The sequence below is a fragment of the Vigna umbellata genome, chromosome 9 (assembly GCF_029865625.1).
Source record: "Vigna umbellata cultivar VRB3 chromosome 9, Vumbellata_1.0, whole genome shotgun sequence".
NCBI lineage: Eukaryota > Viridiplantae > Streptophyta > Magnoliopsida > Fabales > Fabaceae > Vigna > Vigna umbellata.
The window spans coordinates 24,010,584-24,025,087 of record NC_142173.1 but is presented as its reverse complement, the minus strand read 5'-3'; the positions used below and the strand labels follow the sequence as shown (position 1 = coordinate 24,025,087).

The 14,504-nt window shown below is 34.3% G+C and overlaps 1 pseudogene; it reads left to right on the top strand.

The window, feature by feature from the left end:
- Nucleotides 1-7,602: 7,602 nt before the first annotated feature.
- On the top strand, nt 7,603-9,053 carry LOC124829110 (serine carboxypeptidase-like 50 pseudogene; annotated as a pseudogene).
- Nucleotides 9,054-14,504: the final 5,451 nt, after the last annotated feature.

Below are 14,504 nucleotides of genomic sequence, written 5' to 3'. Positions count from 1 at the left end.
TCTCTGGATCTTCAATCTCAACTGCTTTGTATGACCTCACATTTTTAACTATGAAAGGTTCATACCATTTTGACTTCAATTTTCTTGGGAACAATCTCAATCTCGAATTGTAGAGTAGAACCAGTGGGTTCGGCCTAAATTCTCTTTTCAAAATCTATGTCATGGTAGGCTTTCAACTTGGAGTCATAAGTCTATGTTCTCAACTCATCAAATTCTTGTAATTGTAACTTTCTTTTCTCTCCATTAGTATTATGATCAAGGTTGAGAGTTTTAGGTGCCCACCAGGTGTTTTGCTCTAACTTCAGACATAGATGGAAAATTTTCCATAGACCAATTGGAATGGTGTCAAGCCTATGAAGGTCTTGAAGGCAATTTTGCATGCCTATAATGTGTCATCCCCAAGGATGGCAAAAAAATCCGCACCCTCGGATATCCGCAGATAAAATCCGCGACGGATAGTTGGTATCCGCAGATATTTACTACCCGTGGGTTGCGGGTAGCGGGTTTTTTAATACCCGTTTATAAACGGGTTGGGTGCGGGTATTATACTATCTGTACCCGCGGATATCCGGTACCCGCAAAAAGTAAAAATAAAAATTTAATTTATATTTTATTTAGTTAAATTTAATTAAAATTAATATTAATTTATATTTTATAAGGTTAAATATAATTAAAATTAAATTTTAATTTATATTTAAGTTAATAATATTATATTTTATATATTTTTTGTAATTTTATTTAAGTTTTATTATAATATTTTATAAAAATATATTTTTTAAATATTTGTGGGTACCTGGGGGTATCCACGGATATCCGCAGGTTTTAAAATATCCGCGAATATTTTTTAAACGGATATCCGTGCGGGTATCGGATCGGGTAGCGGGTGAATTTTCTTTTGTCAGGTCGGGTTGAAGGTAAGCATTATCCATGCCCGACCCGACTCATTGTCATCCCTAGTCATTCCACTTTAATCACCAATCTCTTTTAGAATTTGAGACAATTTTCTCTAGAATTCTCTTCAATTCATAAGAAGTGCTAGTTGTCCATTATGCACTTCTAGGGTCCTAAGTGAAGCTTTTGTATTCTTCTTATTTAAAGTAGAAACTTGGATGAATTGTGTCAATGCATCCTCAATTTTTTATACTTTATCTTGTTGTTGAGGTAGTTGTCCATGATAATTTGCTTGTGCAGATTGCCTGTTGGTTAAACCACCATCTTGCCTTAAACTTTGTTGTTGATTTTGGTTATGATTTGATCTCTAGTTGTTGGAGTAGTGTTTTGGCCTTCTATTGTAATTCATGAAGTGTAACTCCTCTTCTCTTATAGTTTCAATAGTAGAGTAGTGACCATTCTAGTGTTCACCTGCACAAAAATCATATTTTAAAATTTGTTGCGTTGAGTCTTGAGCTCTTAGCTTAAGCTGCAGTTTTGCCATCTACATTTTTAACTCCTCCATTTGCTGAGAAATGATTTCTTTTTGTGTTAATATAGCATCCCATGTTCATAGCTCCAATATTCCTCTTTTGGAAGGGTAATTTTTGTTAGTGCCGTCAAAATGGGTTGAAACCCGTGAGCCAACCCGACTCACCACGGGTTTGAGCCAGGTTGGGTTGGAAAAAATGTGAAAATTTTAATGCGAGCAAATTTTGACCCGGCTCACTAAGAACCTGATTCACTCTGGTTGAACCATGGTGAGATTTGGGTTGGCTCACCAACCCACCTTTTTTTTATTGAAATCAAGTTAATTAAATTAATTATTAAAATCCTCTTTTTTTATTGAAATCAAATTAATTAAATTAATTATTCAAAACGCACAATCTTTACTTCGCAGTAGAGTTTTTCGTGCTGCGTTGTGATGTTGTATATCCAAAAGTTCCCCTCTACTATATATTTTTGTTAACGGCTATATGTAGTTTCTTGCTCAAACGGTTGTGTATGTCTCATTAAACTAAATTGGCAAAATTTTATGCTTGATAGCTTAGAATATATAACTATAGAGTTCTTTTGCTTCATTTTCTTTTATATCAATTGGTCCAATTATTACTGTTTCAATTTGATTGATCAAAGTAACATGTTATAAGAATCTCAGAAGAAGAGGGTGAAAAAAAGTTAAGTGAGCCAATGAGCCAACCTGTTTAACCCACCAACCCGTGGTGGGTCGGGTCGGGTCGGGTTCAAATTTTTTCGGCTCACTAATAAATGAGTCGGGTTGGGTTGGCTCACTAAGTGACCAACCCGTGATGGATCGAGTTGGGTCGGGCCAGGTTACCCGTTTTGACAACTCTAATTTCTATCATATTGTGTTTGATGATCACTAGTTGTTGGTGATTCAATAATTGTAGTAACCTCCTCAACACTTTTCATCATCATTTTTCCTCCTATTGATGCGTCCAACAACATTCTAGTTTGTGGTCTCAATCCATTATAGAACATGTTGAGTTGAGCTACTTCATCAAATCCGTGGTTAGGACACTTTTTAAGTAGGGCTTTGTACATTTCTCATGCTTTACAAAAGTGTTCATCCAGCCCTTGAGAAAAGGTTGCTATGACAACCTTAGCACTAACATATTTGGATGGTGGGAAGAATTTGGCCAGAAACTTTTTTTTCCACATCTTCCCAACTCGTTAAGCTTTAGTTTGGGTGAGATTGTAACCAAACTTTGACCTTTCCTGTAAGTGAAAATGGGAACAACTTGAGATAAACAACCTCTTCATCATCAGAGATTGTTCCAAGTGTTCCACATAGTTCATAGAACGCGATAAGTGATTAAATGGGTTTTCTTGGTCTAGCCTAGCAAACTGATTTGCTATGATTACAGAAAATAAGGCATGCTTCATCTCCACTTCTTTCGTAGTTCTAAATATGCTTGAGAAGTGGTGTGGCCCTTGTTGTTGAGGGTAATCTTCAAGTTATGTCCTATGATTGTTGTCTGCAACCATTTTATTCAACGACTTTGCTTCCATATCAAGATTTGAATTAACAGATTCAATTTACGGTTACGATTGTGGCATTAAGGTTTTCCTCTTTTTTCTGTTCTTGTTGTGCTTTCTAAGTGTGTGTTATACCTTTGGATCAAACAATAAAACTTGTTTTTATCTTCTCCTTTGCATACACAACAACTTAAACAGTGATGACCAACATTAAAGCACAATGATTTATGCAGAAATGAGTGTAAAATTCAATGAAACAGTAACCAATAAAATAGTAAAAATGAAAGCAAGTAAATGAGTTAGCTTATCTATACTTAAATACAAATTTGTACAATGATCAATTTGGTTTAAACAAAGATTTTCTTGACTCAAATCTTTGGCAACAACGTCGAAAACTTGTTTGTGTGCAGTTTGTAACCCAAATATATCACCAAGTATACTAGGTTGTTTTAGTAAACAAGTGTCGTATCCATAGGAATTAGGCAGAAAACACAATGTTTTAACTATTTTAATCATTTGTCAAATAGTTGATGTGTAGAAAACAAGTTTGTATTGGTGAAAATGTTGTAAAATCAATTAGAAATCCATTTAAGCTATTAAATGTGACTTTTGAATGGTTTAATCGTGTTGAATCTCGACTTCACAGATTTTCCCTCTCTTGCATCAGATCTACCTCCAAACACGAAGTTTAAAATGATCAAGTCTTAGGAGTTCGCTTAGGTGTAACTCTAGGTCCATTTCTTGCTCTTAGAGCCTAAGATCGTTACCCTTCAGTATGATTCCTCAATGACTAGTTGAACAATTCACTTACATTAAGTTCAAGACTTTATCTCTAGTTCTAAACCCTAAATTTATTCCTAACATCTAGAAGCTCATACGATAACTAATTAGACCATAACTTATGACCAATTCCCAGCCAATATTAAGCTAGTTAGATAAAACAAGTCATTAGTTCATCCAACGTTTTGTTTTTCTGTTATGATAGATTTCTCTAAAAGTGTTTAATTTGTTATTTTTTCTTCAAAATACATATTTGACTCCCTGAATTCTTCTGTTCCTACAAAAATAGTGAAATTGAGGTAGTTATCAAACATTTTATACAAAATCAAAGTAAGATAAATGTCAAATTAACATTGAAATCTACTAATACCATACTCTTATTAGCAAAGATGGCTAATGTTATTGAGAGATCGACCAAAGGTGTTGAGAGTCAACCAAGATTAGGAATGAATTAGCTAAGGTTACTGAGAAGTCGAACAAAACAAAAAAAACACCTTGATAAAAGTGAAAGAAAAATAAGTAAAAATGAAGTCATTAAAAATAATTGAACAAATAGTAAAAAAGCAATGAAAAAGACTACCAACATGAAAAATATCAAGAATTCAACTATTAATGAAAGAAATAAATCATATGAAGAATTCAACTATGGAACAAATAAACTTGATGTGACATAATATATACGAAGAGCTTAGGTATAGAAAAATTAAGTTTATAAAAAAGAAATTTTGAATAAACTTAAATTTAAGTGGTTTTGTAGTCTTTACTTTTAGTTTTATTCAGGGGTTGCATCTTTTTTTATTTTGATTCTGTCGGGATTTTTGTTTTGATTTCACCGGTTTCTGGTTTTTTTATGTGCTGCGCATCTGTCTGGTAATATGCCTGGCAGTTGTTGTTTAGTTTCCACTTTTATTTTGTATTTGATTTGTTACAATTTACCTATTTGTTTCATTGAATAGAAGTACCAAATTGAAAGTCATGTCATGTCACCTGCCACGGTTCTATTTTTCTACACTGAACACCTCTACGTGTGTCAAAAGGTCTTTCCTGTAAACTTCTCCATAATGTCGGGGAATAGGTTCCTGTTTACTGTTGTAGACAAAAGATATAGGAATCTGATAAGCTAATTAAGCATTCAAGTCTCATCCATCATCCAGCCTCTGTTGTTTCGATCCACCCTTCAGTCCCTCGCATTCAATGGGATTTTAATATATTATCCCTTTTCTATTACCTCGCTCTAACCATTTTTTTATTTATTTAAACATCTCTTTTAATTCTCTCCAACTTTTATAATGTTCAATAAATAACCAAACCCCAAAACCCATTAAGTAATAATAAAGTTTGAATCTATTTAACAAAATTAAATTTTGTAATAAAATTATTACTTTTCTTTCAAACCGAATTAATTATTTATCCTTTAATTTATTTGTTTAGTGATATTTATATTAAATCTTTGTCTCAGTTTATTAGCCAATAATCTTTTGACGCGTGTTTACATTTATCTTTTTTTCAAGTACGAATAACAAAAAATATCAAACCTAATTGATAATAAGCTCGATCATTTTAACAATATCAATATGTTATGTTGATCAATTCGTTTATCTTGGTCAACCCATCATTATGTCTAATAGACATAACGGAACCAATCTAACCATTTAGTCCATCCTATCTTGTGTATCTATCAAGGTCATAACTGATAAGTGTGAAAAAAGAGTTGTTTTTACACTTATAAATGATCTCAATCTTCTAATTATTCATGTTATTACTCAGTGAAATGTTGTAATAAGAAGTAGATTGTTTGTAAATTATTGTATAGGAAATGATGTATAATTGGGAGTCTGTCAGCTAATTCTCGCATAGCGCAAGCCAAAGCTCGCACTGCCAGGAAATGGAAATTCGCATAGCGCACCATTACTTGTGCGTTGTGAGAATAACATCAGTTGAAAGACAGCGGTTACACGAAATTCGCATAGCGCACACACACTTGTGCGCTGTGCGAATTAAGGAAGTTTTTGGTTTTAAAAGACGTGACAGAAAGGCAAAAACCATCTTCTGACACACGAACATATCCAGAGAAAAATACTGGAGAATTGAGAAGACGATCAGGAGACCTGTCAAGACATTAAGACTTCACTTTCTGCAAGGAATTGCTGTAAAGAGTACGTTTGAGATGTCTAGGATAGGCTAAATTTTCTGTTCATTGGAATTGGTTGTATGACGAATTATTAATGTAAATTTCCTGTGCAATATATGTTTCTGTTCTTGTTCTTTTCTTGACTTACTCTTGATTATACGAAAGTATTAATCTTCTTAAAGGTTCTTTTGTACTGGAAAGTATTTTTAGAACCAGAAACGTAAGAAAAGAAACTAAAAGTAACTACGCTAGGAACGGCTTCTGTGCTTTTGGTCATTCTCAACATCTGATGTTAATGCAAAGTTATTTGATGAATTAATTAAGGAATTAATAATTCAACAGATAATTTTAGAACTTGTTTTAAGGAATTAAACCAAGATACTTTCATGTGAATGCTTGAACAGAGAATATATGTTGTCCAGGATTTTACTTTAATATTAGTCAAAGACCAATTCCAGTGATCGTTTGTCGCATTGTTCAATCTTAATTTTCGTCTACTTGATTAATTTCATGTTTAAGTCCAAAATCATAAATATTTTCATCAGTAATTGACCTTGATAAACAATTATAATTGATTAACGTAACTCAAATTCCCTTGGAAGAACGATACTCTTTAACTTATTCACTGTATTACTTGGAACGATTTGGTATACTTGCCAAAAAGTTATCAATAACATGCATCTCATCCAATCCGACCATATCGTTAGTCTATTCATCTAGTTCACTGTGGTTATCTTGTCAGTTCGTCCATTGCAGCTAGTTGGGTCATCTCGTCCATCTTGTTAAGATCGATCAACAAGTTCATTCCATCCATTCTAACTAATTCGTCCATATCGTCAGCCCATTTAGCTCATCCATTTCAACCAACCCAACAGCTCATCCCATAACCCGATCCATCCCAGCTAGCCCTGCCAACCCAGCCAACCAAGTCATCCTCGTCAACTGTTCCATCCTATAATTCCCAGTCATCTAGTCAACAACCCGATCCATCCCAACCAACATGTCAACCCGTACATCTTGATCAAATCGTTAGCGTTTCCATTCATTAAACCTAGTCAGTATCCCGACAATCTCTTCTGTCTCATCAACTCGTCCATTTTATCCAACTTTGACCATCTCATTGTCTCAATCATCCCATTAGCACACCCAACGCACTCAATCCTCCATCCCGTTAATCCTAGCCGCATGGTCAGATTACCATATGTTAGGCCATGTTCTTTTGAGTGGATTTAAGGAAGTGGATTTGAGAGAATTTAGAGATAAATTTTTTTGTCTTTTATTTAAGTGAATTTGAAAGTAAATTTCATCCGCTCCATTCTTTTTATCCTGCCTATCCCCATTAGCCTGAATCGTCAAGGCATGTCCTGCCAAATTTGAATATCGTGATCATCCCGTCATCGTATCAGGCTAGACATTTCCGTCATGTGGTCAACGAGTTTTTTTCTATTATCCAAAATTTGATATTTTTATATTTTATATTTCATGGTGGAGCTGTCGATTGATGTCAGATTGGTGCATTCAATCAATGTTAGGCTATAAAAAAAAAATTGGCGCCGAGCACAGATGAGAGGAAAATAAAATAACGAATCATGGAACTGAGGGTGCATTCCAATATTTTTTAAAAGAAGTGAGCTGTAAAATCAGAATGCAAACACAAATGACCAAAAAGCCATGATCTAAAACAAATGTCAATAAGAGAACGTGGATATTTTGGGATTTTCTCTAAAGTTTTGAGGTTAATTTATAGGTATCATCCACAACCACACATGGTCAAACACTAAGATGGCCTCATCAGTCTCCTTCACCCTTTTCTTCCTCTGCTTCTCTTTCTTTCACTTCCCACTCTTTTTATCACAATCAAGCCATTCATTCCCCAAAGAAGCCCTCCCCAGCAGGTATGGTTACTTACCAATCAATCCTAGTTCTGCGTCTGCAATTTTCTACGCTTTCTATGAAGCACAAAACTCCACTTTGCCACTCTCCCAAACCCCACTTCTCATTTGGCTCCAAGGTGGCCCTGGCTGCTCCTCCATGCTTGGCAACTTCTACGAGCTTGGACCATGGCGAGTCACCCAATCCCTCACCCTTCAGCCCAACCCTGGCTCCTGGAACAGAATTTTTGGCCTTCTTTTTCTTGATAGTCCCATTGGATCTGGCTTCAGTGTGGCCTCAACCCCAGAAGAGATCCCAAGAGATCAAAACGCGGTTGCCAAACACCTCTTTGCTGCTATAACCAAATTTCTTCAACTGGATCCTCTTTTCAAGCATCGCCCTGTTTATATTACTGGAGAAAGCTATGCTGGCAAGTATGTGCCTGCGATTGGGTACTATATATTGAAGAAAAATGAAAACTTGGAGGCTTCCGAGAGAGTGAATCTGGCCGGTGTAGCTATCGGGGATGGGTTAACAGACCCCGAAACTCAAGTTGTCTCTCATGCTGTGAATGCATACTATGTTGGATTGATCAACGAGAGACAGAAGAATGAGTTGGAAAAAGGTCAACTGGAAGCCGTTGGGTTGATCCAAAAGAGGAATTGGAGTGCAGCAACAGATGCGAGAAGCAAGGTGTTGAAAAGGTTGCAAGACATGACAGGGTTGGCTACTTTGTATGACTATACAAGGAAAGCTCCGTACGAGGATGATCTGGTCGAACGGTTCTTGAACATTGCGGAGGTGAAGAAAGCACTGGGGGTGAAAGAATCGTTTGCGTATGAGATATGCAGTGATGTTGTTGGGGAGGCATTACATGGTGATGTGATGAAAAGTGTGAAACACATGGTGGAATACTTGGTGAGGAAGAGCAGGGTGTTGCTTTATCAAGGTGAGTATGATTTGAGGGATGGAGTTGTCCAAACAGAGGTTTGGGTTAAGACAATGAAATGGGAAGGGATAGAAGAGTTTCTGAATGCTGAAAGGAAGATATGGAAGGTTAATGGAGAGCTTGCTGGGTATGTTCAGTCTTGGAACTCTCTCACCAATGTTGTCGTTTTGGGAGCTGGCCATCTTCTTCCCACTGACCAACCTCTTCGTTCTCAAGCCATGATTGAAGATTGGGTTCTCCAAAAGGCTTTGTTTGAAAACTTTCGTAAGGCAAATGTATCAAGTAAGTCTATACTTGTTGAATAACCATTGAGATGAATCATTGGTTAAATTAGACTCGTCACTGTTCCCTAATTAAGCAAACACTCTTAAAAAAGTTCTATTTCTTTAATTGTTATTTCCCTTTTAAATTCAAAGTGATAATTATTTTATCTAAAAAGTCATGAAACTTGTTTTATTTTTTTCATTTCTTTTATGTTAATAATACATGAGTTAGTTAAAGATTAACTGAAAAGCAAAGATATAATTGAAAAAATAGTTAAGATAAGTTTAGACTTTGAAAGCACCATGTAAACAGAAAATAAAAACCCATGGGTTAAATGAAAGCATGTTTGATATCTTGGTTTCACAGATATGATTTAATTATAGGAATTATATGTCAGTCCACTTGGTCAACTCATGGTATGGAAGTCTCACCTTGGTTAATATTGGGCTTGGCCCTTTGTTGACTTGAGTGGTCAAAACGCTGTTCTACTTGACCCAAAATACAAGGTCCAAATTAAATCTTATGCTACTAGGCTTATAATATAAAGCCCTAATAAATCCTAGACTACATGGCCCAAATACAAGACCCTAAATTATTCTTACTCCAAAAGCTTCATGATGGCCCAAGATGACTCAAGAGATAGAGTTTAGGTCTATCTTCCATATATAACTTCAACTCTTCTTGAATATGTTTGGTTATAACTAGGGGGTATGTCATCACTATGTTTATTTTCTATACAAAGGAAATTAATCTCATACATAGTTTTTCACTATATTCAATATGGCATCTAGAGCCTAAGGTTCTTTTGAAAAAAATTTGTTGCCCTTCCCCATTGCTCTTGTCGTTGTTGTCAAAGCGTCATCAGAGCCGCCATCACCGTCCTCCATCGTCACCATCACTAGAGGTTCAGTTTCAATCGACGACCACACGATTTTGCTTTTCTCAGCCAGGCAACCCCAACGCCATCGTGATTGCAGCCACTAGAATCCATGAATGCTCCTACGCGCCAGTCGAAGTTCACAAACGTCGTCTTTTCTAGCCGCATGTGGTAGTGCTTATACCATATTCTCTAACTTCGAATGTTCCTCGTTGGATGAAAATTGATGCTTAGTTGTGCATCATTTTGGAGGATACTCTTCACTCTTCTTTAAAACAAATTTTTTGTTCATACGACACATGTTTTGAAGTATGAGAATAAGCCAATATATTATACACCCATGATACTGAACGTCCTTATGGTGTTTGTCATGATCTTTTCAACGTTGTTTCTTCTCGGCATAAAAAACTATATGGTTCATTATAAGGATAAGATTCATGTTCTTTTCCATGAATTTAATGAGTTATTGCCTCTGACCTCTACTGTTGCCTAAGAAATAGAGCAAAGGTCAAAGTTTTTCATGGTGTTGGCATTACATGGACTTGTAGATGAATATTTTCATGTTTATGATCAGCTTTTAGGTTCACTTGTTGTACCCACTTTAACTTCTACCTGTTCCGCTATTTTCATCAATGATACACGTGTTTTTGTTGATGATTCCTCTACATTAGCATCTCAACGTAATGATCGAAATCCACAAGTGTGACCATTGTGGTAAGCTAGGTTACAAGATTGACAGGTGTTATACATTACATGGACATCTTCCTTGATATGCTAATATTGTTTAGATTTATCCTCCCTCCCAATCACCTCTTATGAATATCACCCATAAATTTGTTATTATCAATAACTTTCTCAAATGGTATAAGGATCAATAAGATTCTAGTTCCACTGCTTCTATATCATGCACAAGTACATCTTTTATTGGTCTTACTCAATCTTCTTCTCTTGATCCTTGGGTTCTTGACTCAGTAGTCGCAGATCATATTACTGGTACCAATTCTTTATTTTCCTCTTTATCCTCTCTGGATAATTTACATTATGTTACAATGGCTGATGGATCTAGGATTTTAGCTCATGGTATTGAGATTGTTAACAATTTTTCCTTTTTTATCCATTGATAATGTTCTTTATGTCCCTATGTCCTCTTTTTAAATTATTATCCATTGGTCCTCTAACTTACTCTCTTGATTGTGTTATTTTTTTTACCATACATTTTGTTTGTTTACGAGATTGGAGTTCGAGACAGGTGATTGACACCTAGTGTGAGTCTCATGGTCTTTATCATTTCCTCCCTTCTAGACATGTTAGCGCAATTATATAATCTTCATCTCTTTTTTCATGCTTAGTTAGGTCATCCCAATCTTGCTAAACTGCAGCAGCTTGTTCCCAACTTATCCAAGTTATCCAGTTTAGTGTGTGAGTCGTGTCAATCAGGCAAGCACAATCGTAGTTCCTTTCCTTGTCATGTCTTCCAACGTGTTTAGTCCCTTTTGTCTTAGTTCACTCTAACATTTTGGGACCTAGTCGTGTTAGTGAAAAATCATTTTGAATTATTTTATACATTGCCATATTTTTTAAATGAAATTAAAACTCGTTTTGGTGTTTACATTAGAACTTTGCAAAGTGATAATGACCATAAATATCTTTCCCATTCTTATAAACAATTTATGGCTTCTCATGCTATTCTCCACCAAACTTCATATGCTTATACACCTAAGCAAAATGAGGTGGTTGAGCGGAAAAATAGACACCTTATTGAAACAACTCACACTCTTTTAATTCAATATTTTTGGGGTGTTGTTGTTCTTACTCCATGTTATCTCATTAATTGCATTCTCTATTTGGTTTTAGATAGTAAAATACTTCATTCTATTTTATTTTCTCATGAACCTCTTCATTCCTTACCTCTAAAAGTTTTTAAGTCTACATGTTTTGTTCAAAACTTTTAGTCATAGTCTGGAAAAGTTATCTCCTCAATCACATAAATGAATTTTTTAAGATTTACTATATCAAATAAAGGAAACAAGTGTTTTTCTCCTTCACTTAATCGTTATTTTGTTTCTTTAGATATCACCATCAATGAGTCTTCTTTCTATTTTAAAGGTCATTCTTCTTTTTATATGTCTCCATCTACTATAGTCAATATTCCTAATATAGTCAATATTTCTTTTATTTGTGGTCCTCTAATTGTGCCTTGTCCATCACCATCATCACCACCACCATTAAATTCTTCTCTATCACTACTTTAGCTTTATAGTCGCATACATCATTATTAACAACCACTAAGTGAGTTAATTCAAATGTCAACTACTTTGTCTCCTTCGACAAATGAGTCTAATCTTTCCAATTGCCCTTCGAAAAGGTATTCGTTCTACTTGTAATCCCTCTCCATAGTATATTTCTTTGAGTTATCATAAATTATCTTCACCTTTTTATACCTGCCTTTTGTCCATTTCTTCTTTGACCATTCCAAAATTTGTCAGTGATGCCTTATCCCATCCTGGTTGGCGTCAAGCCATGCTAGATGAACTAAGTGCTCTTTAGAATAGTGGAATTTGGGAGCTTGTCCAATTATTGTATGGGAAATTTGTTGTTTGTTGTAAGTAGATTTTTGCTATCAAAGTTGATTCTGATGGTACTATTGATCTCCTCAAAGCATGTCTAATGACGAAATGTTAAACCCAAATTTTTGGGTTGGATTATGGTGATACCTTTTCTCCAATGGCAAAGATGTTTTTTTCGTTTGCTTATAGTCGTGGTTGCTCATCAATAATGACCTCTTTATCAAATGGATGTTAAAAATGCATTCCTCAATGGAGATTTGCAAGAAGAGATTTATATTTAGCAACCTCAGAGTTTGTTGCTCAAGGGGAGTCTTTTGGCTTTGTATATCGTCTTTGCAAATCCTTATATGGCCTAAAATAGTCTCATAGGACCTGGTTTGGAAAATTTAGCAATGTTATTCAACAATTTGGTATGACTCGGTGTGAGACAAATCATTCAGTCTTTTATCGTTACTCAAGTGCTAGATGTGTCTACTTGATAGTATATGTTGATGACATTGTTCTTATAGGCAATGCAACCATGACATCTCCTAGATTAAACATCATCTTTACCACCATTTTTAGACCGAAGATCTTAGCAACCTCGGACATTTCTTGGGTATTGATGCGACAGAATCCAATGATGGTATTATTATATCTCAAAGAAAGTATGCATTAGATATTTTTAAGGAAACAAGGTTCATGAATTCAAAATTTATTGAGACACCCATGTTACTAAAACTCTACCAAAATAAAGGGAGCCTATGTTAGATCCCGAGTAGTATAGAAGACTAGTTAGAAAATTGAATTATCTTATAGTTACTCGTCTTGGCATTTTCTTTGCAGCCAATGTGGTAACCCAATTTCTTAATTCCTCATGTGAAGATCATTGAAATGCAGTCATCCATATAATAAAATACATTAAAGGAGCTCTTAGAAATGGACTTTTATATTGTTCCAATAACCATACAAGAGTTGTTTGTTATTCAGATGCTAATCGAATCTGATCTCCTTCTAGGGTAAAATCTTTTTGAATCTAGTAAGATCTTTTTGAATGTTTGCTAAATCTTTTTTAATCTGGTAAGATCTTTTTAAATATTTTTAGATCTCCACAACAATCAAATATATCTTGAAGATATTCGATTATTTAGAAGATAATTGGAGGAGATTACATTATCAAAAAGAAGATTACAACAATAGAAAATTCCAAAACAAATCTTAGTTTAATTTCTATATAAAGAGAGTTAGGAAAATACATTAAAGGAGTTTAGGAATCCATTAGGGAACCTAAGAGAGTTAGGAAAATACATTAAAGGAGTTTAGGAATCCATTAGGGAACCTAATTTCGTCATCTCTACCTTTCTTCTTCGATTTTTATGCTATTTCTATTAGTGTTAAGCTTCTAGGGTTGATTCTGTTGTAATTTCTTAATTGCATTCTAAGGTTAGATGAATAAAATTGTTTATTCTTTTGATTCTTGTGATTTCTATTATTTTGTCTCTTAATCAAGTAAAGTAATGATTTTTACATTGTATCAAGTTAGCACGGTGTTAAAATCTACATAACATAACATTCATATGAGTCCAAAGGTTTTTAATTTTAATTGATAAACTACTTTGATTAAAGTTATAAAATTTCATATGATTGAGTCAATTTTAGTCAATAATTGTTACTTTGATTAAATGTGAAAACTTTAATTAGAACTAATCTAGAAGTTACTTTAGTTAATTAGCTTTTTACTATATATAAAAGGTAAAATAATTGACAAGATTTGGCCTAGTAATATTTAATTGAAAAATTAGTTTGGTTAATTTGTTATGATTAATTTAAGAAGTTTCTTCTTTTGATTGAGAAGTCATTTTGGTTTAAAGCAAGAACGCCAACAAATTAGTTGAGAAGTTACATTGATTAATTTGAAATCTTAGACAAGAAATCAATAATAATAATCTTTAGAAAACAAATGATGAATCCTATTTAAAAAAAATAGTAGAATCAACCTATTTTCTTTATTATTATTTTTATATTTTTTTTTATTAAACAAAATAAGAAAGGATAAGTGCAAGGAGAACTTAGTGCTTTTATCAAGAAGTAGAAAATAAGATGAAATGGAGAAAAAGGAATGAATAATGAAGAATGTGCCACCTTTGTGAAGAA